The sequence below is a fragment of the Bemisia tabaci genome, chromosome 1 (assembly GCF_918797505.1).
Source record: "Bemisia tabaci chromosome 1, PGI_BMITA_v3".
In the NCBI taxonomy this organism is placed as follows: domain Eukaryota; kingdom Metazoa; phylum Arthropoda; class Insecta; order Hemiptera; family Aleyrodidae; genus Bemisia; species Bemisia tabaci.
This window is the reverse complement of record NC_092793.1, coordinates 75,492,707-75,519,133: the sequence shown is the minus strand read 5'-3', so window position 1 is coordinate 75,519,133 and position 26,427 is coordinate 75,492,707. Positions and strand designations below refer to the sequence as shown.

The following is a 26,427-nucleotide window of genomic DNA, read 5'->3' as shown; positions in this document are numbered from 1 at the left end:
TAATACCCAGGAAGAAAACAAGTTTTTAAATAATATGACGGGCCTTGCTATGGGTAATTTGGCTATTTTAGCCCAAAAATACCTTTAAATCGACTTTATTTTCCAGGAGCTCGACAGAATTTTTTCTTTTTGGCTTAAATGACTCAGTAGACACTCTACTTCAAGAATCTGAAGAGTTTTTGCTTGTGACTCGTCAAAAAATTTAAAGTCGTTAAGACCAGCTGTGCAAAGTAACGTATCGACGACGGTGAAACCTCCAAATCACGTATTTCGTTTGCGGTATTTTAAATCTCCACGCAAATTTTATCATTTTCAGAAGAAGTCTGCAACGTCGCAAGCCGAGATACATCGTTTTGGGGTTTCATCATCGGTATCGCGTGATCGTTCCTCTGACGTAAGGGCGTAACTGCGTGTAGAGATAATTCTCATTTGTGCTTCAAGTTTTAATCGCATGTTTTTAAATACTATACCAACATTTGAACTGCATTTTGCAATTTGGAACTATAAATTCTGGCTTGTCTGAAAAAACACGTATGTGCATAGAGAGACTAATGGCACATACGTTGTTTTTAAACCGGCCAGAGTTTATAGTTCCGAAATGCAAAATGCAGTCCATTTATAAATACTTCATAAACATTTTAAAGAAATTTCAGACATATTTATTAAAATGTCTATAAAAATGATTACTCACTATTTAATAGTTTTAAATTGTTGGTCAAAATGAGTGTTGTGATAATTTTAAATTCTTAATTTTTACCTTTCATACCAACAATAAAATACACCTTTTTTCATGTAAAAGCCGGTTTTTCAAAACCGAGAATGCCCAAGTTGTCACCTAAAATCGCTCGAGAACATATTTTTATCTTTATTGAAAATGCGTTTTCTAAAGATCAAACTTATTTTTTCTTAAAAAATAAACTTGCTTTTTGTGTGCTATCAGGGTTACCCCCCGCACGCTACCCTTAAGTGAAGGGGGTGGACCCCCGCGACTTTCTCACAACTTGACTGCAGTAACCCTCCACCCGCGTAAAAAAGCAATTAATCATCCAGGACGGACCTCTAAAAATTCTGTAAATATGAGTCTTCAAGTGGGACAAGTGAGAAGAATTAGTTTGGGCCTGGATGCATTGTCATAGGTTTGTGAGACCATTGTTAGTTTGTCTGGAGCACGGCGAGACAAGTTCATACATAGGTAACTGCAAGTGAGGATACGGATGGAAACAATAAAACATAAGTTTATTTGTGTTTTATAGGCTTATCAAAATACTGGGTCGTGGAGATGATTATCCGGCCGCTATCCCGGGAACACTTTTCAGCCATTCAATGCAAATGAGGTGCCGATGTTTGAGCATGCGCGTAGGTCATAGGTCACCCACTACGGTTGGACACCGGCGCTCCCTCCCCCTCCTCTCGGGATGTTTACTTTTCCCTCTCTTCCCTCGGGTAAAACAGCGAGGATCCTCGGAATCTAACCGGTAATTTACCAACTGATCGCCCGATCGGTGGACGTTCCATCAAAAGCTCCTGAGCGACTTCGCTCCACTCGCGTAAAAGAAACTAAATATTCGACTCGTCAAGCGGGAAAAAATTGATTTTACGATATGAGTGATACGCATGGATTAACCGAAGTGTCACTTTTTTACGAATGTCTAGTACTCTTTTCTGATGCTTTGTACCAATTCGAAACGAAGACTTTCCTCTGCGATTTTCAGGATAATTTTCACACTCGTTTCTGAATCCGCTCCTTTTCTTTCCATTCGAATGGTTCAAGTTGTGGTTGGAGGAAGGTTGAGGAAGAAAACAACTTTCCTTGGCAGAGAAACCTTTTTACTTTCTCGCTCCCCTACACTGAGAAAAAAATCTCGGTGTATTTACTGAGAAAAGGGTAAAATTACCAAGAATTCAGGGTTCTATTTGATCCCAGTTTTTTCTTGGTAAAATTACCACTTATGGAATTGGTAATTTTATTGAGAAATCTCGGTAAAATTTTTGAACTTTCTCGGTAATTTTACTGGACCTTGGTAAAAACGCCAATATTTTTTATCGACTGTGGTAGAATTACCGAGATAAAATGGCAAAGTTACTATGAGAATTGATTACCAATAAAAGTGGTATTCTTACCTGGAAAAACAGTAAAAATACCGGTTTTTAAGTAAGCTTACCAGCCTGTCTTGGTAAAATTACTAATAATTGGTATAAAAAGTGAAATGGTAAAGGTACCAACGGACCTTCGTAAAAACGCCGAGAATTTTTTTCAGTGTAGGGTAGAGGAAGTGTTGTCATCCTGCAAGGAAAAAGAAAAAAAAAGTTGAAATTTCATCATTTCTAGACGTTTTAAGGTCCCAGGAGTCTAATAACCATCCTTGAAAAAATGTGTGTCCGTCCGTCCGGCGTCCCCCAAATCTGTGTACAGCAATATCTCAGAATCTATCTGTTTGATTTCATTCAAAATTTGCATATAGAACACCATATCTATGGTCTCTCTTTTTTTTTTGTCGAATTGCATTAGTTTTTTTGGGAAGTCTCTCGTTCCATTGAGAAAACCACCATACAACACTTATTTCGTTAAGAAAACGACTTATAAGTGAGGTCGAGTAAAATTCCAGGTCTGGCACTGAGAATTTTCCTGTATATTATGAAACATGTTCTTACTGTTTTTTGGTTGTAACAGGATCATTCCATCATTCTTTGCTTTTTTTCGCGGAAAAGACAACCTCTTCAATTAAAAAAATAATATGCTGTTTTAGCATCTAGGATGTCAAAAATGTGTCTGGTGATCCCTAGATGCTGCATTTACTACCCCCGCAGTTACCTTTACATCTTGTGAATGCAAATTCAATTGCGTGGGCAATCAAGGCAGCATTTTAGGATCACCATACACATTTTTGACATCCTAGGTGCTAAAACAGCATACCATTTTTTTCAGTGTTTGAGTTTATGTGCATTAGCGTAAGTAAAAATAAACCTTGAAAAAAAAAAAAAACACAATGTGGTCGAATTTAAAGTGTTGGCTTTAGTTGACAATAAATAAATATTAATACTCGCGTCTGTCGAACTTGCATTTAATTAAATTTTGTCGAAAAAGATTATTCCGATTTCACTTTTGCATCATGTTCATTTTAATCGATGAAGTTGATTATCTCAATGCACTTGAGAAACTTTAGGCTGTTTTTACTGACTGAAATGTCTAGTTATACGGTGATTTTGTTATAGTCAGGGTATTTTTGCTCCTTTACACCAGTAAGTACAAGTTTATCCTACGGCTTCAGATCACACCCAACTCGAGTTGGGTTAACTCTACTCCGTCGTTAAAGCGAGTGAGTGTGTGATAGCGACGTCAGTACAACAGTGAAATCAATCTGAGGCTTGGAACTGCCCATTAAAAGAGATACGGTGATAGGTGTGTTGTGATTGAAGTCGAATTTTACTGTTGAAAACGTGCGAACGAGCTTGTTTAAATTTATGGACACGCCTCGCGCCGTATATGATCACGATTTCTTCGGGGTACCATTCAACTCAATGGTAAATTCTATGGTAGTTATCGTCCTCTTAAAATGCTTTCTCTTTCTCCGCAAACCCTCCTCACAGTATTTCCACAGTATATTCTTATACTTTTCAAGATAAGAGGCGAGAAGTTACTAATCTAACTCACAGATGATCAGCCTTTCTCTAAGAGAGAGAAAAGGAAACTGTGGCAGAAAACCTGAAACATCACTTACCAAATCATGTGAATATTGTAAGTTTCTTTATAGTTGGACCAAGCTCTGGAGAAATTAATCCATCCACGTCAGTTTGTTGTGAAAATCAAGGTGTTTCAAGTCGTATTCATTGTATTCCTAAGTACTAAGGTGAAGGATGAAGCTAAGACCCTTTTTTCTCAAAATATTTTGCCTCAACTTTGAATGCTCTCCTGTTAAAAATGTACCACTAGTTTAGGTAGCTCATAACTACTTCCAGCTCATTACTTTCCTTCACAATAAGGTTTGGTTCTTTCCTCCACAATGTAGTTCAATTTACTCTGGAAAGCTACTTTGTTTTGCTTTATACTTTACTAATATTTATTCCATTCCTTTAAATGGACGGTTTCAACCAGAACCCCAAAAACTGCGTTTCACAATGCCTAATTTCACATCTTGATTTATGTTGATTTCTATTCATTCTTAGATTTGTTTCACGGGAAAACGAAGCAAAAGAGACGTTTTGGAATTTTTTTTAGATTTTATTTTGCATATTAAAAAAAATATGCTGACAAATTTCAGGGTGGAACGTTGCTTAGTTTTCTTGAGTAAAAGTGATTCTGGTGAATATTATCTGAAAATAAAATGGTTTGTCTACCTGAAATTGAAATTCACGGGAACCCCTCTCTCTATAATTTGCTTCATATTTAGTATTTACTCCCGCGTTTGATCTGTGGAAACTTTTAACGATGTTGGACGCCCTTGTCACTACACTGCCGTGCCAGGGAAAAAATCCGTATCAACAGTCGAGCTTTGTCAAACTTCCTCCGATGAAGTGTTTTTTTTTTAGGACACCTGTGAATATTTTTTCTTGAAATTTTCAGGAACCTTAGGTGTAATTGCGAACAAAAGTATCTGAAAAGCTGGAGGAAAAATATTTACATATTCTCCCGAAAATTCATGATTACCAAAAGAACTTTGGCAACGACTAAAGGATCATACGGCGTTTTTCCCTAGCATGATCGTATAGTGCGTCTATTAAAGGACTGTTTACGCATAAAGCACAGTAAAAAAGCGCGATGACGTTTCGGAGAGGGCACGAAGTTTAAAGGCAAGAGACGTAAGGCACGGGGGCAAAGGCAAAGAGGCATAAGGCACGAAGGTACAGGCAAGACGCGAGAGGCGTTGATACGCCCCCCCCCCCCCCCCAGGCCTGGGCGCTCGGAGTAAATGAGCTGGAAAATGATGTTAACTTCCAAATGATTATTTGTAGTCTACCACAGTAACTTCCATAATTACTTATTGATTACACCCCCTTCCCCTCGCCTATGGCCTCTTTCTTCTCCGGTCGCAACTCGTCCTCCCGCACCTCGCCCGTCTTTTCCTCACAGAGAGCGCATAATTTTGTTTTCTTTAATTTTTTCGAATTAAAATGCTAATTTTTTGTTTTCTGTTCCCCCTTCCTCCCCCCCCCCCCGCAACCGCCATCAATCGCCCGTCTTATTAAGACTGTCGCCGACGCGGTGTTGCCAACCGTCAGCAACTTGTCTCGGATAATCACGTGTGCAACAAATTAAGAATGTAAATTTTGGCAGCTCAATTGTCAAACATGCCAAATTTACAAGTAATCTTTACGCCAGAAGGCTATCGTGATCCCCTAAATGCAGTTAAATATACGATTTTAAGAACATTCTTTTCTGTATTCCTCGAATTCACAAGGAAAAATTGCAGAAAGAGCCCTTTGAATATGACCAAGGAAAATATTCTCAAGTTCTTCGAATAAGGGGCCGCCCCTAAATTACGTAAAGCTCTTTTTCTACATTTTTGACACCCCCCCCTTCCCACGGGGTAACGCTTTTGTGACGTAGGTCCCTATCTTATAATACGTAAAAAAAATGGTGTAACAGTCATCTCGACCCCCCCCCCCCCCATCGCCCATAGAGCGTTACGAAATCCAGGGATGGTCCCTAATGGTAATTTATCGGAAGAAATACGGAAATGCTCAAATGTTCGTAGCGCGTTTTTCCTTAGTGCGACTTTGTGGAAAGTACAAAATATTGGTGGTTGCGCTCATTTAATAACTTCGCAACGCCTCATTTTCTTTGCTGCAAAGGCAGTGCGATTCAGAGTTGTCTGGTGCGTTAGTTCAAGAATTTCCTTCTTTTTTTCTCCTTTTTCCTTTTAATTTTTTTTTTTTTCCGCTCGTAGTCTTTTGTCGGGTTTTAATTTCAATTAGCACCACGTAAATATTCCAGTAGTTGCGCCCTCGACAATGACTGTTTCCACTTCCGAGGTTTCTTTGACACTTGATGAAAGCTGGTAATTTTTATGTGGCGCGAGATTCATTCAAATTCCTCCCCGCCGAGATTGCAAATTAATGAAAGGAACCCGGATGATCTCGAGGAAAAAATTACGACTTTAGTAACGTTTTGAAGTCTTGCGCCTTATCCACCCGTCCCTACCCCCACTAGATCATTTTCGCCCCCGGGGATGTTCTTGACAGAGAAGCGACGGCATGTTTTATACCCCAGAAGTTGGAAGAATGTGAAAATTCTGAGGAGACTGCTCGTCGCAATCTACAATTTCTCCGCTTAGATTTTGACACGGAAGCTTTTTTTTATTTTTTTTTTTAGGTTGAAAACATACTATATCGTTTCACACAAGTCATTACAGGGGCCCTATAAAGACTAAATTACAGAAGAAGGAAAAAATAACGGATGAGAATAGCTACGAAAATCTATCATGAGGCCTATCGGCCGATGATGACAAGGATTTCAAGCCTGTTGAAAAAATCAGCCATTGTCAAAGGCTACCTCATTGATATACTGCCCTTCTTAGGGGAGTTTATGGATTGGACCGCCTTTAGTTCATATTAAGAGGTAATAGATTAGTTATCAGAACTACAAATTTCAATCCTGGTGCTCTTTTCCTACTAGATTTTACGTTTATTCTAACTAAATAATGGCCAGAGCACTTGAAATTACCATTGGCGAATGACTCTTTAGATCAACTAGGATATTTGTCTATTGATTCTGATTCGACAAGCCAATCATTATCCCTAGTTTTGGGAGTTATTATTTATTTAACGCCTGAGCTAGCTGATCTAAAATAGCCTATTCAGTGCTAGAATTGTATCCTCCTCTTATAAATACATGAAAGTACCAAAAAAATTTGAAATCTTAATTTCGAAACTATAGCATTAAGCTAAATCTGACTTTTGGCCATGAGCCTTCATTTTTTGACGTATCTCAAGATCTTGATGGGGGAAAATGGGGAAAATCCAGCTTGCACATTGTTGTATAAAAATCTGATCAATCTGAAATGTGATTTTAATTAATTGTATCGCAACTTTGTTGGTTTTATAGCTATTATTCACGGCTGAATGTTGCTTCTTTTTTATCGCGTTTCGTTTTACGAGGTGCTAAAGAGTGCCATAAATTTTGCTCTGATATTGATGGTATATAAAAATTCGTTTTCACACTTGACGTTAGCACTTATCTTTTTAGGAGCAATTTTAAACACCCGAATTGAGGGAAGTAACCATAAAAAGGTATTTTCAATGTCACATAAATGACTCGCACGAATATGTTTCAGTTACTGTAGGTGCACCAAAATTTTTTTATAGTTATAAATATTGTAAATGAACATTAAAGGGATCAAATTTATCAGAAAAGAATCACATAATTATATCTGGTCCATTTCTGGCTTATTCCTCTGCGAATCTGTGCCGTTCATTCGTGAGCAAGGACTTTTCTCCGCCGCACAGTGGAACGAACTAATAGAAGAGGTCGGACATAAAATTTTGGACGAAAGATTCAAATTTATATGTTTATTTTGCCCCAAATTTAATTTCAAAGGAAGTTTCTTAAAAGAAATCTCACGTAAAAACCGATGAAACTACTTTTAAAATTTTCTGTTTCATATTTTTGAAAATATAAGCTCTCAAAGTTTCCAAATTTTGTCCGACTTCTACCAATGACTCGACTCAGTGTGCACCGCTTAAAAGGACTTAGGACGATTATCCTAGAAAGGGTTACTCAAGAAAATCCTCTATACACTGGAGAAAAAACACATTGGATCAGAGTCCAGACTCTTAAAAACATCGACAAGAAAAAGCACTCTTGATTCAATCAGAATCTAGCTTAAATCAAGAACCAAGCCTCTTCAATTAAGCGGATTTCGTTTTGATTCAAGCAAAAATCCGATTGAATCAAGAGTATTTTTTCTTGTCAGTGTTTTCAAGAGTCTAGACTCTAGGTGTAATGTGTTTTTTCCCAGTGTATATATATATATACTGAGTCTGAGGTTTTTTTTTTTTTTTTTTTTTTTTTTTTTTTTATTACGGTGTAGGATCGGCCCAAAAGCGACACTAATCGACATCCTTTTATAAATATTTTTTTCCGTCAGTGTGAGGTCGGACTAATATCGTCTCCTTTGCAAACAAAAGCTAGCGACTGACGCCGAGCGTGGCAACTGAGTGGTGGGAAAAGTTGGGACGGTAATGAAAACCATTAAAAGCTCATCTCGTTACGACGGTGGTGCATCTCCTCATTGCGATCTAAGATCCGGAGCCGGAGCCAGCGTGCAGCATCAGCCGCGCCGCGGACGCGGCCGCAGCAATTAAACAGTTCAATCCCAGATCGGAACAAAACATCATCGCGTGGCTCATTAAGTTTTATTATTCTTATTCAATTCTTCCGCCCCCTCCATTCTCCCAGGTGCCTCCCTCCGCTCCTTTCCGCCCTTGCCAAGTTGCCATCGAGGTTACACTGAAAAAAAATTCTCGGCGTTTTTACCAAGGTCCGTTGGTACCTTTACCATCTCACTTTTTTTTACCAATTATTGGTAATTTTACCAAGACAGACTGGTTAGCTTACCTAAAAACCGGTATTTTTATTGGTTTTTTCAGGTAAGAATACCACTTTTATTGGTAATCAATTCCCGGTAACTTTGACATATTATCTCGGTAATTCTACCACAGTCGATAAAAAATATTGGCGTTTTTACCGGGGATCAGTAAAATTACCGAGAAAGTCAATAACTTTACCGAGATTTTTCAGTAAAATTACCAATTCCATAAATGGTAATTTTACCAAGAAAAAACTGGGATCAAATAGAACCCTGAATTCTTGGTAATTTTACCCTTTTCTTAGTAAATACACCGACATTTTTTTTCCAGTGTACTTCGGGAAACGTAGATTAGGGAAATCAGCTTTTGCTGATTTAATGACTCCTTCATCCTTCCGATATTCGATAGTCATGTTTGTTGGTTCCAAAATAAAAACAAGAATATAATTTTTAGTTCAAAGGAATGGTAGAAGAAATTGGTTTGAGGATGGTAGAATAGTGCTGAGTTATACTTCACTGGAAAAAAGTCTCTTAGATCAAGAGTCCAGATGCTAAAAAAACTATGTCAAGGAAAAATACTCGCGATTCAAACAGATTTTTGCTTGAATCAAGAGCCAAGCCTCGTGATATTAAGTGGATTTCCTTTTGATTCAAGCAAAAATCTAATTGAATCAAAAGTACTTTTTCTTGTCAACTTTTCTAAGAGTTTTAACTCAGCAAGAGTCAATTTTTTTTACCGAAAACATCAAGGCTAAAAAATTTATTACATTGAAAAATTTGAAAAGTGTTCAGCTCACGAAGAAAATATGAAAATCCATAAAAAAAACATTCGATGAACGGAAAACGGTAAATGACAACAATTTTGTTTTGCTCACGTCATATTATTTTTACCTTATCCATTGTTCTCAATCGAAAATGATTCTGTGACTGATGCTAAAGGTCTAGCCAATTGAATTTGCGAAAGTCTCTCGCTAAACGAGCAGTTTGGTGAAACATAGTTTTTCCGTTTTTGCCAATTTTGAGGTTTCGAGGGACTCTTCTTAAATGGACCGAGCTCACCACAGCGAACCCATTTTCAGTTGGTGCGTCTATGCTCGGATGCAGATGCGGCACCAACGCATTACCAAGAAAGGCATCCGAAACGATTAAATTTTTCCATTCGCCCTCGAATAATATCGCGATCTTCCGCCCCATGGATCGTGCGATGGGCGAAATAAGTAAATCTGATAATTGCGGCAACTATGACTGTTGAGGTGTAGGCTATGAAATTCGTGTGGAGTCCTACCGCAATCTTTTTTGCTTAATTTTTCATCGGTGCCGATGCGATCACGCTAGTTCGAGAAAAGCGTAAAAGCTTTCGAGGCTCCAATTAAAGGCTTCGCGGAAATGCCAGAGTTCCGATGAACATCGCTTAATCGAAATCTCTCATTAAAGTCTGACCGCAAAACTTCATATTTTTCTACGAATCTTCAGGTTTGAAGTCGTCGTGACAAGGATCGATGAACGTTGCATCAAACGTCCTTGCAGACAAATTCTCCTGCAAAAGACCGAAAATCGACTGTCTCTTATGCTCATAAAGGAAAGAAAAAAAGAGAAAAAATAAGACATTTCAATAAACACGCTGAGCAAGTTTTTTTGAATAGTTTATTTTTTTTTATACATTTTTTCCGTATTTTGTCTGTACGTAATACGTCATATTAGGCGTGCCAGTTTCATTTGCATGATTTAGTAAAAAAAAAATGTAACCTATCTGGCCTAGTAATGAGAATGGTTTCAGAGAATTCATATGAGAGGAGTGTCATATTAGAATGTCATGTCAGATTAGAAGTCTGTGACGCTCCCTGATTGGTTGCGACTTTTTTCCCATTTATGCAACCTCTCCGCTTCCAGTCTCGGACGAGGATAAGCAGACAAGATGGCAACTGAATTCTAAACGTTATGAGGATTTATTATTTTCAACGCCCTGAAATAAGTGCAATACATGCTATGATGGATATTTTTGTCAAGAATTATGATTATCCCATAAGAATCATTCTTTTCTCGGATGAAACAGATTCTTCCAGATCAGATTTCCTCACTGTGGTTTTTACGAGCTTACAATTACTTTAAAACTGAAAACTGATGAACCGATTAGAGTGGCACAGACATGCCGATATCCTTCTAACATAGAAGCGTTTTATGATTTTTGGTCAGCTCTTTGACTGGTGTTCCGATAAATCCTTGTATTTGTACAGCTAAAAATTAGGGGCTCATTTACAGGTCATTTATGAAATTAGGACACGCTTATGATGCAATTTCCACTTGGCGCTAAGTCTATCTATGCATGAAAACTGTGGGAAAAACTTTCTATCTGCTTTAGATTGAATGGTGTTTTTCACCGCTACGTCTTCTGTTTAGGTTGCCTTTGGACAGAAAATAAGCCCTGAGCAGGCTTTTAACTTCCTTAAAACCCAATCCATCCTTCAAAGAAATAGGTTTCCGCTCAAATATTCCAAAGTAGATGAAATTTTTCACGTAAATGAGATTTAACAGAAAGGATATCTATGAAATCCACGAAATGTCTCACAGACGTTTCTTAAAAACGAGGAAAAATTGAAACATTTCAAAAAGAACTTTGAGTCGTCCAATAAGATTAGTCGTGATGATGAGATTGTGTTTGTAAAATTTCCCATAGAGCACTATTTAAATCACAAGGTCTAAAGTTTTTATCAACATAATTTAAATATTTTTGAAATATTTACAAAAATAATTATTAATATTTTTTTTCAAGTCCAAACTATTTTTGCAAATAGGTTTCTCACCTACATTTTTAATACCTTTTTTTCATTGCTAAACTCAAAAAATGAAAAACATTTAAATAGTATTGAAAAAAGGGGATTCCGAACTAAGAATTCTCTCTTTACATCACCAAAAAACATTTTCAAAATATTCCTATAAAATTTTCTTGAATATAAAAATAAAAATTTCTGAAATAAAATTTGGTTTTCGACAAACCATTCCGGACCATATCGACCAAACTACTTCATGGTCATTGTTCTCGAATCTTTTGAGAAATGTTAGCGAATTGAGCATTCAGAGTGCTCTTGCGAAGGAAAACTCGACTGCGAGTGCTCGGAAGTTATTCTTATGACAGTGAAAGAAAAGACACCGGGGCGATGAAGGGGAGGCTGATATCAATTAACCAACCCATAATTAACTGGATAACAAATCACATCATACCCCTCAGTCGCGAGCCGCTTGAGGCTCCCCCGCTAACAAGGGGCTCGCATCAAATGGGGGAAGAAGTCGTTCGGAAAAAAATCTTCCCTCGCGCTGGTTTTCCTTTAGCGCTCCACCCAAAATATATCTCTTGTTTTATCCTAATTCACCGAAAAACAAGATTTTTTTAAAAACGTTTCATCTTAATTTTAAAAAAAAAAAAATTATAAAATAATTAAAAATATGTGTTTTAGAAACAACTACCACGTCATTATTTCCAGTGAACTAATAGGCAAAGAAGCGTTGTTTATTTCTGGTTTTAATATAAGATAGAAATATGTTTTGAAAACGTTTTGAAAAACTCAGTTGTTAAAGAAACTTAGAGATAGTAGAGAATATTTAATTTTTCAATTCTAATTATGTAAAGCTTTTGACGAATGTTTTAAAGTTATTAAAAACTGACTTTTAAACTGTAAATGCCCTTCATTAAATTTGTAGCACTTTAAAAAGATTTTGAAAACGACCGAAAAATGAATTAGAGACATATTTAAAATGCACATTGCGTCATCATAATTTTTCTCCTCTCTCAGTCATTTTTGGAATAGTTAAGTTTTTCCCCAATTTAAATGAAAATGTCTGTGGGCTGTGGGGCATTTTATTGTTTCCAGAGATATTTTAGAAACATATTCAAAGCGGCCGGCATTGTGCTTTTAGGCTTCGTCGTTGGAGGAAATGTTAAAATTCAGTGCTTATCCTTGCTAGGTAGAAACACCGTATGGAACCCTTAAATGCTGCCAAATGTACGCATCTATGCGAAAGAATTATTTTTTTAAGGGTGGCTCTTAGAGGTGAGAGAGGAATTAACACAACACCATTTAAAATCAAACATTTGACCCACGCAGTAGCAGTAGCGAGTGCGTGACAGACCCCTCTGAGACGACCATGTTTTGCGAATTAGTCGATATGAGCTAAGAATTGTTAATTTTCCCACGGTCAAAAAAACATCCATTGAAATGAGTCAAAAAGCAATTAAAATACTGGTTCCATAAAGAGTAATTTAGAGGAGCTCATATCATTTTACCGGGGTATGACAATATCGGTGAAAAAAAGAAAGAAAATAAAAGAGGTGACAAAAGGCAGTATAGAACTATTTGGCGGAAAATGGTCAGTCGTGTTGGAAATAAGATGTTAATGTTATACATATCGCGATAAATTAGGCAACCTTAAGCATGGCTCGGGTAAAAGGAACCCTTCATAACAGGACGTTGCAGTCATAAATTTGGGAAACTGACAATGACAATCGCACTTACGGAGTAGCCAGAGGAAACTCAGACTTAGAGAAGGAAAAAGAGGAGGAAAGGGTTCTCGATGAATTAATACACCTGCTAAATTAAAAATTCTGAAGCTTTGTAACCTTGAACCTTGCAGTTCATACGGATGTTTTGAGTTCGCTGAGAAAATATGAAGTCGTGAGGACAAACGCAAAAAGAATATTGTGGACATGATGCAAATACAACAGGAACATGTACTCCCAAGGAAAAGCACTATTTAGAAATACCAAAGTAAACTGAGTTTTGAGTCAGTTACCCACGTACAATTGGACAGCACTAACAGAAGCAGCCAATATTATACCAGACGCTACTTAAGTTCCTATCGTATTTTATTTTTTAACGAAAAACGGAAGCAATATTAAACTAAATATTTTTAAGTGTGTTCTTCAAACTGCAGAGAAATATCAAGTATTATGATGTGAATTTCCAATATCTGCTCACGAGTTATTTTTTAGGTAAAAACTACCAACAGTTACTTGAAATTATTGTGAAATTTCCTCACTCGCTCCAGAAAAATCACACAGAGTTGCAAGGAAATATTTAGGTAAGTTATCCTTGAAGTATGTTCTATTTATTATTTTCGAACGCGAGTAAGTTCAGTTCACGCACTCATCGATGATCCTTGTACATAATCTCTAGCAGGACCCCTGACTGTGGAGGTTTGCATTTCCGCGCCCTTTTGGAGTTTGATATTTTCAGCGGTTTCATTGAAAAAAAAAAAAAAATTGATTTTGACTAGTCAACATGTGGCTCCTTGTTGGGACAGGGCGAAAGTGACAAACTACTCTGCCGTGCTAAGGAAAAACGCCGTATGAACATTCGAGAGTTGCAAAATTTCCCAATATAAAACATGAATTATTGAGTCTAGTCATGTATATTTTTCCTCGGAATTTTCAGATATTTTAGGTTAAATTACGTAAAAAATTGTCTGAAAAATTTGAAGAAAAACATTGATTACGTGTCAATGCCCCGCAGATTATTGCCCCATGAAACAAACTGGAATTTCATTGCTCCGCAAGATGCGGGGCATTGCAATAAAACTTATGGTGCGGGGCAATGAAACAAAATTTTTGCAATCCCCCGCAGGAATGAAATAAAATTGTTTCAAAGCCCCGCACCAAGAATTGTAGAATTTTATTCCCCCGCAGATTATGTTATTGACTTTTGACAACCTCACCTGGTAAAAAAAAAACATCAGTCAGCAAAAAGTTCCTAATGCCATTTTTTATCACTTAACTAGTTACATTTGACAGCCCTCCCTCTTATAATTGGTTGATATCTCATCAGTATATTTTGCAAGGAAATAATATCCATTCAGCAGTCCAGTCCATTTATTTGTAAATATATGAGTGGACGGCAAAACTTGCATGCAACAAAGGAAAAGTATGAGAAAACTCACCACCGAATGCATCGAGCTCTCCAACAAAGGTAAGATCTTTAAATTTCAATCATCCGATATCGTAAAACACTTAAAGTACCGGAATTCACAAAATTCTCAACACTTCCAATGTCCTCCCTTCTTATTCATAAAGGAGTCAATATACTCATTGAAAATTTTAAACTAGCCTTTTTACTTTTTGAAAGTAAAGAGATAAAAATCTTAGACAGCGCTTCTGCTGTTTCAAGCATTTTTAAGGATCTTTTATCAAGATCTCGATGATGGGATTCTGCTGCTAAATCTCTGTTAATGACTGATCATATAAAGAAAAAACAGTCAAATCACAGAGTGCTAGTAGCTTTTATTTTACCAGGTTTGACTCCAGGAAAGCAGGCGCAGGGTGGATGAATTCTAAAAAAAAATAATACATAACAGGCATTAATGACTTTGTTCTCGTTGAACAAAAAATTTCAAGAACTGACAAAAGACCCTCCATAGTTTGGTATGTCGAACATGTTAGATGTAGATTTTTAGTGAGTCCGGAAAGAAGGAGACTTGTGGGTGGGCATGAGCCGAAAAGTGTTTTAGTGGCTTTCTGGAGGTTTGTCTGAATTTAAAAAAAAAAAAAAAAAAACTACCTAAGTTTTTTGTCTTTAATGTGATGAATTTCAATTATTCCTGGAAGTTTCTTCGCCTCTTTTCTTTTAGTTTTTTTTTTCTTTCTTACTTCAAAACTTTTCATCTTTTTTTCAAAATGAAAATCCGGTTTCAGATTTCCTACTTAAGATAAATTAAAATCTAGTGTTTAACTATTATCCAATATTTTACACTGTGTTCAAAATTGGTAAACATCGAGCAATTTAAGAGCCAGAATCTCATCTTTCAAAATTGGGTCAATTTTTTTCTCTCTCTCTTTTAAGTTTTCAAATCACATACTGACTAAAGGCAGAACTAACATCTCACTTGGAAGGAGCCTGCAGCCCAGCTTAGCTATCAAAACTACATGCCAAATTGCATTGGTTAAGTAATCCCTTTAAGAGAAATTTTATTGATCCCTAGGACTATTTTTGCCCTTTTGACAGATTTTGAAGGTGCTGTGGCTGAGTATGTGACTTGAAAAATCCAAGGGGAAAGTAAATTGATGATATAAACCTACTCAGGAAGGAATCAGTGTAGTTTGAGGTTTCCACCATTTCCAAACTACATGCCAAATTACCTTTAATAAGCCCTTTGAGAGATATATTTTATTTACCGCTAGGAGTATTCTTTCCCTTTTGACAGATTTTAAAGGAGTTCCTGTAGCAGTTGATAGTATGTGACTTGAAAAACGGGGACAAAATATTTTAGGTCTCTGTTAGCCCAGAAGAACACCTATTCAAAGTATCAGCAATTTCTGAGTGGGTCATGCATAACCTTTCGCTGCTTTCGCATGGAATGAACCTTAAAAACTGAGAGTTTTAACTTATATGGGGCGATGGTGTAATCAGTAATTTTTAGATCTGCGACCAAACTAATCCAAGAGGAAGGGGCAAAAGATCGTAATAGTCAACATCATCCATCAATGGCAATCATGATGATAGATTTGATATCTGGTTCACAAGAAATGGAAAACCTTAAGCTACACGGATTTGTTCTTTCTGAGTATAGGTTTCCAGCAACGCTCACCTTACTTTCCTCTTGGCTGTTCAGTAATGCATCAAACAGTTCAAGGCCTGACAAAGACATTTTTAGCTGAAGGGTCCAACAATGGCTCATCTTGTTGTTCACCAGCCAGTGAAATGTTCCCATGGTTTAGCTGTGAAGCCCCTAGAGTGAAAGTCTCAACCTAAACCTGTTATCCAAAGGCTATAAGTATTAGGGCCTTTGAAGGGTTTCAATTTTTTTGGCTAATACATGCAAATATGTCCTATCCATGTCGAACAATAGAAGGGAAGTATCAAAGTCTAGAGATACAAGATATCCAAAGAAAACTCAAAACAATGAGATGATGAATCGAAGAGGAAGACAACCAAATATATCACTGATTTGTGGGGGGGCAGAGCAATATTATTTATTTACGCTGTAAGAGCGACTGAGCGACTGAAGAGCTTACCATTCATTCATTGCAGGGTGGCAACAACACATGCTTGCATTTATTAAGAACTTCACCTTACTGACTTCGCCGAATTATGACGAAAATAATTTTCTGATTTTACAAACAATTTTGAAGACTTGAAACCAATTTCAGCCGAGAAAAAGTAGGAAAAAATACTTTCAGAATTAGAAATTAGACGAGAAGTGAAATGAAATAACCTAAAATTAATAACAGGATTGATTTGTAAACATCTGCTGTAGCGAGGCTGCCAAGTTTATGAGAAGAGTTTCTAGATTTCACCGATAGAGGCGCTAGACACGCTTAACGAGATCGTGAAAGCACTTATCTACAAAGGGAAACTGATACCACATAGGTTGTTCTCATGTTCGAATGAGCCAAGGAAGTTATAATTGTTTGTCTAGTAGTACAGTCCAATTATTGAAGGCTGACCTGTATTTGCCTTTTCGTCCTAGCCTTTAAAGTGATTTGTCAAGCTCTCTGACGTGGTCGAACTGGCATGCGATCATGCGATACATCGCATCGATTAAGTCCAAAATCTCTGTAACAGAGGCGTGCGAAGGGGGCCCCCCCCCCCCCAGAATTCGAAATAGTCTCATTTTGCCCCCCCCCCCCCCCAGAAATTCTGGATGGTGTAAAAACACCTTCTTTGATGCACGAATAACTTGTTAAATGCAACAATTTGAAAGTATTTTAACCTGTAAATGCATAAAATTGGGTAACTTGGTGTAAAAATTGTAGGAAGATTAGCGCCACGGATACCTATAGAGATGCGCTCAAATAGAGTTAAAATTTCAAAAATATTCCCCCTTCCGATGGGGGGGGGGGATAGCGAGTAGTGCGGGAAATAATCGATATATATCCCCCCCCCCCTCAAAAAAATAAAAATAATTTCAAAGATCCCGGACATTCTCATACTAAACGTAATAAATTGAGAATGTCTGTCCTTGAAACTGGATAATTTCAAAACTTTAATCGGCCGCCATTTTGAAATGATGTTAGACAGATTTGATCTTCCAGTATGCGCAATAAGCCCCTTTTATGCCAATTCTAACCATATGGACCGAAAAAACGATATTTGAAAATGCTGACCCCCCCCCCCCCCCCCCAGCACCGTGACTCATTTTTCTTCAATAAGAATTCTCCCTTAGTGCAATGAACTATACGGAAATACACTGTATTTGGGTTTTTTTTTTAATGTTAACCCCCTCCCACCCCCTCCAAAAAAAAAACACGCGTGCACCAAAAAATAAAAATCCACATCACCAAATAAGTGCTGAATAAGAACTAAAGAAAGCAAGCTGTGTTCAGATGCGTAAATTTTTTGCGCCCGGCTTGTTTTTTCTTCCTTACTAATGATTTGTCGCCTTTAAAAGTGTTTTTTTCCGATTCCTCGTGAAAAATAGTGCATATTCGTCGACCCGGATGGGCTTTTAAACGATTAAAACACCCCCGTTCGTCAGATAAAATTGAAAATGTTCATTGCGAGAATTTAAGTATCAGAGGATTTCCCGCTAAAAAAATCCCCGCGATCTCAGTGTAGCCAACCTCATTAAAATATTACATCCATTGAATCTCTAAATTTTCACTTTATCTACGGCTAAGGGCTTACTAAGATCGATTTTTATTAATAAGCTGAAGATTTTTGGCATAAACTTGTTGTTTCTTTGTAGAATTAAGTGATGAGCTGATGAGCTCGGCAAATCGTATGGTGCCAAAGACATAAAGACGGAGGGCTAAAAGCAAAAAATGAAGCTTCTAGAGCTTCTTTTCAATCACCTCTACTATTGGCTAGAGGATTGGCGGCGAAATTGGGACAAGTTTGAATTCAAATGTAGGGCGGGAACTGAATAAAATAATTGCGGAAACAAAGTATTTTAGGTTGATTTTTGCCCAAATCCAGGTACAAACTCATATTTTTTTAACTCTAGGTTAGTTTCCGTCCGTCGTCGACCGATTAATTTCATTTGGGAGTAACGTTGATCTAGAACTGTAACGGCCTGTTTGAACCTGCAGAACCACCATAAGCAGAAGAAAAACTAACTTTATCTGAGATTACTGCCTGTTACCGAGCAAAAGTAGGTGTATTATGTTAGGACGCAGACCGAACTTTCTTAGTATATTCGTTTTAGCGATTTAAAATACGTTTCGAAGAAGAAATATGCAAAAATCAAGAGGACAAGTTCAAATCAAATTTCCGTTTGCCGCCATGGATTCCCGCGCTCATTTACACACTCACACAAGCGCGCAGCGTCGAACCTAGCTTCACTTTTTCCCCGTGCTTTTAGATACGAGCGCTCCGTCTTTATGTCTTTGTATGGTGCACATCTGATTTGGAAGGTTGGGAAAGCAAAAATAACAGTGGAGCCAAATTGGAGGTAATGGGCTACAGATAGATTTTGTAATTTCGACACAAATGGCATGTACTTACTGCGATTACAGTAAGACATGTCAGTAATAAAGTTAAATTTACATTAGTTATGTCTAAAGTTGACTTATTACCTCTCAAAGAGCTTTTAAAGGAATTACCATATGGCAACAGCGAAACGAGAAAACATCAACATAACCTAAAACTCTCTGCGTTAAGCTTACTAAATACTAACTTCATGCTGGCTGGCCCGAAACTCAGTGTTTATAATTATCTGGGCATTACTTTTTTGTTGTGATAATTTAAAATCAATTTTTCATCTCTTCCTCGTTTATGGTCCATATTTTATACCCACTTTGAAGGAAATCTAAGCTTCTTCATTCTTATGAAAGAATCGATAAGTGCACTTAGAAACTGCAACTAGTTTCGCAACGACAATTCGAAATTCTTCTGAAAAGACGGGCATTTCATGCAGTTTCTGATGGTAAGCAAGTATTCCTTTTAATCAAGTATCTCAAGTTCAACATGAACATAATAATAGGAATCTGATGTTTTGCACATTGTAAGTAGATACTCCCTCCGGCAGTAGTCGAAGTACCTATGCGCAGTGCAAAGACCATGATCCCCACTAGATGATACAGTGTTCTGATTCTGTAACTTATTGCAAGCCCTGGAATTGTACAGGCTATGGTGCAATGTGGCATACATCTTGATGCAACAATAGTCCTCAACAGAAATCCAAAAAGAATGCCTGAGGCTGCACCAACACATGCTCAAACGCTTTTTTGCAAGCTTGAAACTGCGTAATGGCTGGTACAACCTGCTTAGAAGTCCAACCTAAAGTTGACCATACATTGATTTTTAAGTTTAGATGGTAGTTATTTTTATAACAGTTAAAAATCAGTTGGCAGTAAACATAAAGTAGTACTTTAACCAGCCTGTGGCAGATTTCACCTAGATGAAAGAGACTTGAAATTTGTGATCATACCTGGTGCATGGTGCACACACTGTAGTGCATTTTCCAGATTACTATGGTGATCTTGAGCGTGATGCGCAGATCTGTGGCACATCGCACCATAGCCTGGTGATTTACCAATTTTGTCAAACGTTCAGCCTCAAATGATTATGATTATTGTGTGGAAAATGCCCATCTGCGAATTTTGGGTTCAATTATAGATTATCTGGAGTGAATTTCCTGAACCCTCACTCCCTAACTCTATCACCTCTACTGCTACGCTCATGCCCTACCCCTCCTCCAATCAATGAATCTCTCATTAAGTTCCTGAAAATGCTCAGTAGCGCAAATCGACGGTGTAAGTCCGCAATCACATATCTTGTTTGCGGTGTCTGGAAATCTCCGGCTCTATGATATTTTTTGAAAGGAGAACAAATGGACATCATTCCTTGAAGTTTATGCTGAATTTTCTTCCCACTGAGAAGAAAAATCTCGGCAGTTTTAAAGAATTGCCTTTGACTAGTGTTCTTTTTAAAAAATAAAGTATGACAGGAAGTCTGCGATGTCGCAAACCGAGTTATGTGATTGCCGACTCACACTGTCGAAATACTTCGAGTGTGATTGAGTAAATGTAGGTCTACATGAATCCAATTGTAGTAGATACAATGAGATTTTCCTGACAATAAATTACATGGTTTAAATATTGACTAAGTCACAGATAAGATCATAAAAAGCTGAAGGGATTGCTCCTAGAAGCTGAGGTTGGGCTCTCAATTTTCACTATGCTTACCAGTGGTACTTATCAGTTAATTGTCAAACATTAGGTTTCAATTATTTTAAGTAGGAAATCTCTGTGACGGGACTTTCATTTAGGAAAATGAATTGAATATTAAAAATAGAAACGAAAGAAGAAATTCAAATACAGAAATTTACCTATCATACTTAACAACAAATTTATTCTTTATTTAGCATGACTTAAAAATCCAGCAGTCACTTATTTTTGCCTCATGTATGCCCTCTATCTGTAGTTCTCAATGTTATGGATGTAATTTTTTTTGGTCACTCACTTCATTCTGTATCCAACATGCCAAGGTGTAAACATTTCAAACGATGGAAGCTATTTTGCAATTTCTTAAAATTATTTGTTCAATGAGGAAATAATCACTAATGCCTGTTTTTTTATTCTTTTTTTCTAGAACTTCTTTACGAAGTGCTTGGTTTGCTGGGATCCTCATGGAAAAATGAAAGCTACTAGCACTCTGTGATTCAACTGATTTTTTTGCATTAGATCAGCTATTAACAGAGATTTAGCAGCAAAATCACATCATCAAGTTCTTGAAAATCTACCTTAAAATTTATTGAAAGATTGACAGAAAAACAATGCACTGCATCATAAAAGTGCAATCTCCTGGAAGGCATTTGTTTCAAAGAAATTTAGCATGTAGGATTTTTTTTTATTATTATTACTTTCTTCCAAAAGTACAAAGACCAGTAATAACTTTGAATGAGCTTATTAACTTTCCTATGAATTGAAAGGGAAGAAATTGGAAGTGTTGGGAATCCTGTGAAGTGCAATTCTGAAAGTGTTTTTAAAATATAGGACGATTGGAATTGAAATATCTTACCTCTTCAGGAGAACTAGACACAGTGAATGGTGAGTTGCTGCAAACTGTTTTTTTCTTGCATGAAGTTTTAATAGACCAGGCTGTTGAGTAGGAACTCCAAGGAATGGAAAATGTCGTTCAGAATTTTATGATGACTTTGAAAGAATCTAACTTTATGAAAAATCAGCAATTTAATTTGCGGGGGAATGAAACTCTAAATTTTTTGGTGCGGGGCTGTGAAACAATTTTATTTCATTCCTGCGGGGGATTGCAAAAATTTGGTTTCATTGCCCCGCACTAAATTTTTAGTTGCATTGCCCCGCGCAACAGCAACAGGCTGAGTTTCACGGGGCAATAAACTGCGGGGCATTGCTGTGATACCAAAACATTCAACAGTTTCCTTGAAAATTCGTATTTTATCGGAGGAAATTTGGCAATGCTTAAAGGCTCATACGGCGTTATTCCTCAGCATGCCAACACTGCGAGCAACTATTCGTGCTCTCAAGGCGCTCAGATTGCCATCATCATTTTTGAAGGCAAATTACAGAGAATGAGAGACACGCAGTGAGAGTAAACAACGTATGTTCCTCGCTAGGACTATCTTTTCTTTTCTCGTGATAACATGCAGAGAAATCCGGTTTTTCTCATCGCTACTCCGACACTTCAGCTTTCAACAGTTCATGCGTAAGTCAGTGATTCGGACGAATGGAAGAGATGATGGAGCCTTAGGAATGGTGTGAGACAGGGAGGAGTGTCTCCTCCCTGAGGAGTCAAAGGTGAGAGTTGAGAACAGGTGTAAACAGGTGTCTGGATGGCAGGTAAACACGAAGCATTATTGGCCAGCGTCGCCTTTCCCGTACCGCCAGCTTGACACCACCCCGCGACCCGAATGAACGCTGACCACGTCCTCACACCCACGTGTGTCAATATTTAGAGCGCGCTCAGTTGAATCAACTCCGCAGCGGGGTGTCCCATAGGTCGTTCCGGCATTTGCCCTCTTTGACCTAATTGGCCGATACTGGTATACTGCCGTGCTAAGAAAAAACGCCGTATGAACCTTCTGGCGTTGCCAAATTTCCTTTGATATAACGTAAATTTCCTAGTTAATTTATGAAAATTTTTCTCCAATTCTTCAGATAATTTAGTTCGCAATTTAACCTAAAACTTCTGTAAATTTAAAGGACAAATATTCATAAATTTCCTCAAAAATAAACATTTTAGTGAAGGAAATTTGGCAACTCTCGGATGTTCATATGTCGTTCTTCCTTATCACGGCAGTATTGCGGAAGGGAGAGAGAGCGCTCCGTGTCCGGAGCATCAGCTCTGAGGGGCATTGAATGTACCGAATTTTGCATGTGTAAATTGAAGTTTTACAGGTTATGCGCCCATATTTGGTGGAATTTTGTCATTGCGTTCTACGAATCAATAGAGCAATTATTTTAACCAGAGACTATATGGATCGTATTTTGTAAAATAGAACCAAAAGCAGTCCAATGTTGCTAAGATTTTCGAGCTTATATTCGGTGCAAAAAAATTACAGAAATCATGCAAAAATTAAATTTACAAAGGTAATTTTCGTCTTGAAATTATACTTTATCGAATATAAAGATCTAACTTGTTTAGATGATAAATTTATATGTCCAATTCACTGGGAAAAAACACATTGTATCTAGGGTCCGACTCTTAAAAACATTCACAATAAAAAATACCCTTGATTCAATCAGATTTTTGCTTAGATCAAAAGGAAATCCGCTCAAATTAAGAGGTTTGGTTCTTGATTTAAGCTAAAATCTGATTGAATCAAGAGTATTTTTTTTTTGTCGATGTTTTTAAAAGTCTGGACTCAAGATCCAATGTTTCTTTTTCTAGTGAAGGTAAAAAAAAGTTGCACAGTCTTAGCGACATTGGAATGCTCTTGGTTCTTTTTTGCAAAATGCAGTCCAAATGTGACTGACAAGAGGTGATAGAACGGGCTCTTTTTTGACGAGAGGATAAACACTTATCCCCTGGTTATGTAGCGAACAGATTTGACCAGCGGGCCGATTATTGAAACTGATAGACAAAGCGATAGACAAAGAAGACACAGGGAGTATGGAGCGATCCTATTGGTTGACATGGTTGGTTCTCATAGACTAAGGAAGAAAATGATGGACTAACTGTCGGGTCTTTAATGGGTTGCCGTTAGTTAGTCTATTACCTACTTCCTATGTCTATTATCACCACCTGCTTCCACCAATAGGATCCCTCCAAATCCCTTTTGTCGTGTTTGCCTATGGCTTTGTCTATAAGTTTCAATAATCGGCCCGCTGAGGTTATAGAGCCGGCCTCTATCCGTTCATACTAGCACGATCAGGATTTATGCCCTCGGAGGTTGGCGTGCTCCCGATGGAGCCCTCGCGAGGAGATAAACTTAAAACTCACAAAGAGGGCGCTTAAATTTCAGACCCCGTCACCGTTGCGTTGAGCCTTCGTCTCCTCCGACACCTCCATTGATTAAGATTTCTCGTGCTTTGACCCTTGCATGCACAAGTCCCTCGCACAAGTTTCGTTCCTTCAATCAAATCTTATCTCCGCCTCTTTCACTCACCTTTATCGCCAAAGTTGCCGCGTTTTACGGATAAAAAAGGCGGAAAAAAGATGCCACCCAATGACGTCATCAACGGGTGCGTTCCAATGACGTCCAGGACCGGATTAAGGGGGTGGCCACATGGGGCACGGCCCATGGTGGCAAATCTAAGGGGTGGCAAAAATTTGCAATTTTTTAAAGTGTAGGTATAAAAAAAAATCGGATTTATAAAAACAAAATTACAAACGAGAGCAGGCTACAAAATCTCTCATTTCCTGAGAGTACAGTAATTTCTAATTTTGGCGTCTCTTAGTGATACAAGAGACATCACCTTCAATAAGTCGAGTTAAGAGAGAGACCAAACACGCAAGTTGGCCTGGAACGGCGCGACTTAGAGAGAAATGATAACGAGGACTTGAGATGAAAAGGAGAAGCCCTCGGCGCGGTGATCGGCATGTAACACATATTAGAACCTACAAGACTGCATGAATACTTCACGCATTGCATCAAACACAGTATGCGGTCATTGCGGTCAGCGTGAGACGCATAGCGCCTACAAGACTGCGTGAATACTGCACGCGTTGCGTCCAACACAGTGCATTCAGCAGCGGTCGGCGTGAAACGCATGGCGCCTACAAGACTGTCGGAATACTTCACGCATTGCGCCAAACACGGTGCGGTCTACGCGGCGCGGCGGCGGAAGTTAAAATCATCGATCCACATTTATGTTTGTTCTTTCATAATTTTTTCGTTCATTTCTTATGAATGGAAGGCTTTGTCCACACAAAGATAGGTTTACGGAACTTAACTTTCCCGCAAAGTTCCGTGAACTTTTGCTGGTAGTATTGGCAGGGCTTTCCCAAAAAATGTGTTCAACACGAGTAAATGCGTCTTATGCACCCCTCTGCCGCTGACTCGTTCATTTGATGGTTTTTATCGAGTTTCAAAACGAATGAGAAGGGGGCGGCAAAATACAGGCGGCCCATGGGCGGCAAGTAGGTGAATCCGGCCATGATGACGTCAACTGCTGGAACAGCTAAAAATAGCCGTACGTAGCTGAGGGAAATCCGGAGGCAACAAGAGTTGACACCGCCTTGTAGAGGAGGGAGAGAGGAATGGGGAGGGGGGATTTCTGAAAACTGAAAAACTTGTCATTCGCTGTATATGCCTGTGGTTTCATGTGCTAATGTTCTTTCAAATATATTGTATCTTGGCGAAGTCTGACTCGTCCTCAAAGAAATGACGGGGAGGAAGCGTGCAATATATCGCTAATAGTTCCGATGTTGGTTTTTCGACTAAATGCGAGATGACATACTTCCTGAATGATCGGAGGACGGAGGATCCTACGCAGTATAGACGATACAAATATTTTGACTCTGGTGTGAGCGTTGAAGTATCGCTCAAAGTTGAAGGCGTTTTCGACTAGTGATAGACGTTTGACGTAGCTCACAACAACTGTGCCCGTGCCTTCTATACGGATCGTATAGAAAGGCATCGAAACTTCTGTCACTAGTAAAAAACGCCTTCAATTTTGAGCGTTACTTCACCGCTCGCACCAGAATCAAAATATTTGTATCATATATTCTGCATAAGATCCTCCTTTCTCCGAGCATTCATGAAGCATGTCATCTCGCATTTGGTCGAAAATACCTTTATGGAAACTATTAGCGATAGACACGGTGCTAATGGGGCTTCGTCTTTTTGATCCAGCTGACGAGGCCTGAAATAGTTTTGACGATAATGCTGACTGCAGTTAAAAAAAAATTGTTATTTTTTGCACCAAAATGGATGAAAAACACTCCGCTACGCAGGAGTGCTAATCTTTCGGACTTAAGTTGTTGGGCCCAAAATCTGACATTCGTTGAAAGGAAACTCTTTTAGATATTAAATTTGTAATTTCATTTCATCTTTGTCGTCGTATTCGTCACTGTCTCCCTTTTTACTGTTACCTTATAATAGCGAATGATTTTTGCACATTCTGGAAACAATGGCAAGAGGCAAAGCTTATGGAAGGAAAGGCTAGTACAGGGATGGACGGACAGGTCAGGTGTTCGTGTCGGAAAACGGAGCAGAGGTTTGCGAGATGGGCCGGTAGATAGCGTTTGATTGAGCGCTGCGGCCTAATTGAAAGCATGCTTCTACAATTTTCAAAGAGCGGGTCATGCTCCAACGCTCGACTGCACTGCGCATGCTCCTTGCTCCCCAAACGTGGCATTCACGCAGAACCCTGCGCCGCCGTTTACAATCTTGCCAAAGCTTCTTTTTTAGTAAGAAAATTGTGAAAATTACGCCATTTTCTTTAACCCTTGGATATGCGCTAAACACTCGTGGCCCGCAGCCTGTTTGGGGCCGGACCCAACAAGCTTTACATATAGGTCTAAAAATTCACCGTGAAAAATAATCAGACATC

General features: G+C 38.2%; 1 long non-coding RNA gene across 1 annotated transcript in view; it reads left to right on the top strand.

Annotated features, from left to right (window-relative positions):
- The window catches only part of LOC140226013 (uncharacterized), a 71,668-nt gene extending 49,828 nt beyond the window's left edge, over positions 1-21,840 (top strand). Inside the window, exons 2-3 of the long non-coding RNA XR_011900813.1 lie at positions 19,003-19,376; positions 21,044-21,840. This is a non-coding gene — a long non-coding RNA (uncharacterized lncRNA). The remainder of the gene's footprint in view (positions 1-19,002; positions 19,377-21,043) is intronic.
- The last annotated feature ends 4,587 nt before the right edge of the window (positions 21,841-26,427 follow it).